This window comes from Myodes glareolus, chromosome X (assembly GCF_982192425.1).
Source record: "Myodes glareolus chromosome X, mMyoGla1.1, whole genome shotgun sequence".
Lineage (NCBI taxonomy): Eukaryota > Metazoa > Chordata > Mammalia > Rodentia > Cricetidae > Myodes > Myodes glareolus.
In genome coordinates, this window is record NC_142053.1 from 120,132,654 (window position 1) to 120,136,123 (window position 3,470).

The 3,470-nt window shown below is 46.0% G+C and overlaps 1 pseudogene; it reads right to left on the reverse strand.

The window, feature by feature from the left end:
• Nucleotides 1-701: 701 nt before the first annotated feature.
• Nucleotides 702-2,640, reverse strand: LOC125404602 (ATP-binding cassette sub-family F member 2 pseudogene; annotated as a pseudogene).
• Nucleotides 2,641-3,470: the final 830 nt, after the last annotated feature.

Below are 3,470 nucleotides of genomic sequence, written 5' to 3' on the forward strand. Positions count from 1 at the left end.
ATTTTATTAAAGCCTTTTTCAGCATCTAATGAGATGATGATCTGTTTTTTTCTTTCAGTTTGTTTGTATGGTAGATTACATTGACAGATTTTCATATGTTGAACCAGCCCTGCATCTCTGGGATGACACATACTTGAAAATGGTGGATAATCCTTGTGATGTGTTTTTTAATTCAGTTTGTGAGTTTTTTGGGGGGGAGGGACTGTGGCTTCCTCTTTATTGGACACTTTGTAGATGACACACAGATCTACAGTTATATAATTATTAAAATATCGACCAGGACTACAGCCCTGGCCCAGGGCTCAAACCAGAAGCAAAAAGAAATGGGGATGATGGGCTGGCAGTATTCCCCCAACATCACCAAAACCCATAAAACAAGGCTCTTGAATTCTTCCAGGGCCAGACCCAGGCTTGCGCCTTGGGTTAACCCAGGGACCCCTGGCTGCATCTCTCAGGACAAGGTAGCCAGTGAGGGTCTGGAGGGAACAGTCAGCCAAGTCCAGACACAGATCCAGATGGAAGGAAGAAGGGAAACGGACAGCTGGAGATAAGATGCAGCAAAGGCAGGCTGAGGGGAGAGGCTGTGGCAGTATTGCAGCCATGCGGGAGTACAGCCCCAGGGTCCTGTCCAGAGTGGCTGGGTAGGTGTCAACTGGTGGCATTCTCCAGGTAGCATTCCTGACCCAAGCCTGGTTGAGGGCTCACACGTTGTGAGTCCTCTCGGTGAGCTGGGGCTTCTCATCTACCAGCTTGGATTTGAGGTGCTCCTTGTAGGCCAGGATGTTTCCAGGCCACTTAGTGATTGTCTGCTTCTCACAGACCCAAATCTCCTGTGCAACCTGCTGGATGAGTCTGAAGTCGTGGCTGACTAACATCTTAACACCCTTAAACCCATTGGTAGCATCTGCCAGTGCATTAATGGTCTCGATGTCCAGGTGATTGGTAGGCTTGTCCAGAAACAGCATGTGAGGGTTCTGCCAGGCCAGCCAGGTCAGATACACTCGGCACTTTTGCCCATCTGACAGGTTCCTGATTGGGCTCACCTGCTGTTTCCCAGTGAGGCCGTATCTCCCAATGATCTTCCTCATCTCCTCCTTCTCCTTGATCTCTGGGTAGCACTTTATCATATACTCCAATGGTGAAAGGTCCAGGTCCAGCTGCTCCTGTAAGTGCTGATGGTAACGTCCTATCTTGACATGAGAGTGCTTCCGGATCATTCCATCTGTGGGTAGAAGCTCTCCAGTTAGCAGCTTCAACAGAGTAGACTTCCCTGCACCATTGAGTCCTAGCAGAGCCACTCTTGTGTCAAGGTCAATGCCAAACTCTAGATTATTGTAGATGCAAGGCCCGTTTTTTGTATACTTGAAGCTCACGTTCTGCACCATAATGGCAGGTGGTGGGATTTTACCACATGGTGGGAAATAAAATGACAGCGTCTTGTCACTCACAACTCTTCCAGTCAGTCCCGATGCCATCATTTTCTGTAGCGTTTTCTCTTTGCTTTGAGCCTGCCGGGCCAGCTTGGCACTGCCATAGCCAAACCTGGCAATGCGGTTCTTCGTGTGTGCAATCTGGTCCTGCTCCCAGTGAAACCTCTTCATCTGGTTCTCCTCCAGCTCCAGCCGTGTCTTCACATACTGATCATAATTACCCATGCAATACTTCAGTTTCTTGTTGTGCATGTGGATGATATTGGTACAGACCCCATTCAGAAAGTCCCGGGAATGGGACACGAGGACCAGGATGCACTTGAAAGTCTTAAGTTCCTCTTACAGCCACACACAAGCATCCAGATCCAGGTGGTTGGTGGGTTCATCCAGAAGCAGCATGAAGGACCGAATAAAGAAAGCTCTGGCAAGAGCAACTCGCATCCGCCAGCCACCACTGAAGTCTTTCAGCTTCTTCCGCTGCATGTCAGGTGTGAAACCCAATCCATGTAAGATTCTGGAGGCCCTCATCTCAGCTTTGTCGGCGTCCAGCTCTTCCAGCCGCTCATAGAGCTCCACTATGAGCTCCACTTCTCACACTCTGCATCCTCATGAACTAAGCGCTCAGCTTCCCTCTCCAGCATGGCCCGCTCTGTGTCCACCTCCATCACACACTGCAAGGGTGTTTTCTCGTTAGGAGGCATCTCACGAGTCAGATGGTAGATGTCATCATCTCAGGGATGGGCACTTTGCGCTTCCCAATGGCAAAGAGTAGCATGGACTTTCCAATTCCATTTAGGCCAATGAGGCCATAATGACAGCCCGAGTTTAGTTCTAGTTTGGTGTCACTGAGCAGCTCTTGACCGTGAAAGGTGAGTGAGAGGTTGATGATGTGGACGTCAGTACTGTTGGGGTGAGAGGCCAGGATGCCGGTGACAGCGCGAGCAGCAGTTTTCTTCATCTCAAAGCCCTCTAGCTCCTTGGTCAGCAAATCCACTTCTGTGACCTCTCTGCCATTGGCCTCCTCATTTTTCTCCTCTGCCACCTGAGGTTCTGTGACAGCGTCTCCATTTTCTTCATGTTCCTTTTGGGGCCGCTGTCGAGCTTTGGCAGCTTCCTTCTTTTTGGCTGCCTTCTTCTTGACCAGGTTGGAGGGCATGGTGATGAGGCACAGGGGTAGTTACTGTTCTAGAGTGGGGCCTCGTCGCTCAGCCTCAGTTTCTGAGTATTTTATTGAATATTTTTACATAAATGTTCATGAGGGAAATTGGTCTGCAATTCTCAATTTTGTTGAGTTTTTGAGTATTTTGGGTATCAGAGTGACTGTGGCCTCATAAATAGAATTTGGCGATGTTTCTTCTGTTTCTATTTTGTGAAATAATTTGAGGATTATTGGTATTAGCTCTTCTTTGAAGATCTAAAGGAATTCTGTGCTAAAACTTTCTGGCCCTGGGCTTTATTCAGTTGGAGACTTTTAATGACTGCTTCTCCTTCTCTAGTAGTTGTTGGTCTGTTTAAATTGTTTATCTGCTCTTGATTCATTTTTAGTATGTGATATATATCAAGAAATTTGTTCATTTCTTTTAGATTTTCCAATTTGGGGAGTATAGGATTTTGACGTATGATCTAGTGATTCTCTGGATTTCCTCAGTGTCTGTTGTTATGTCCCCATTTCTTTTATGATTTTGTTAAGTTGGATATTCTCTCTCTGCCTTTTGGTAAGCTTGGATAATGTCTTGTCTATCTTATTGATTTTCTCAAAGAACAAACTCTGTTTCATGGAATCTTTGTAATGTTCTCTTTGTTTCTATTTTATTGATTTTGGTTCTCAGTTTGAATATTTTCTGTCATCTACTCTTCTTGAGTATGTTTGCTTCTTTTTGTCCTAGAACTTTCAGGTATGCTGTTAAGATGCTTGTGTGAGATTTCTCCAAATTCTTTATGTAGGCACTTAGTGCTATGAACTTTCCTCATTAGCACTGCTTTCATTCTGTCCCATAAGTGTTGACATTCTGTGCATTCATTTTGACTGAATTGTAGGAA